At 45.9% G+C, this 229-nt stretch overlaps 1 protein-coding gene across 1 annotated transcript in view; it reads right to left on the reverse strand.

Moving 5' to 3' along the window:
• Positions 1-229, reverse strand: part of LOC119591942 (putative uncharacterized protein DDB_G0277255) — a gene marked incomplete in the record, with an annotated part of 25,369 nt that overhangs the window by 10,280 nt on the left and 14,860 nt on the right.

The following is a 229-nucleotide window of genomic DNA, read 5'->3' on the forward strand; positions in this document are numbered from 1 at the left end:
GACTAAATCACTATTTCCCCATAAAAAGGGGAAAATACCAAAATCACAAAGAAAAGCTCTACACAACCCTTTCTCCCCTACTCCCACACACCCAACTGACTGCCTGGCTCGTCTTACTCCTGTCTTCTGAAGCGAGACACAAACGGGTGGGATGGAACGAGAGAGAGAATGGTAAAGGTTGCCAAATGGCCCTTTTCTGACTCGCAGTAGATGCTCATTGTCATGATAT

Source organism: Penaeus monodon, chromosome 29 (genome assembly GCF_015228065.2).
Source record: "Penaeus monodon isolate SGIC_2016 chromosome 29, NSTDA_Pmon_1, whole genome shotgun sequence".
Taxonomy (NCBI): Eukaryota; Metazoa; Arthropoda; class Malacostraca; order Decapoda; family Penaeidae; genus Penaeus; species Penaeus monodon.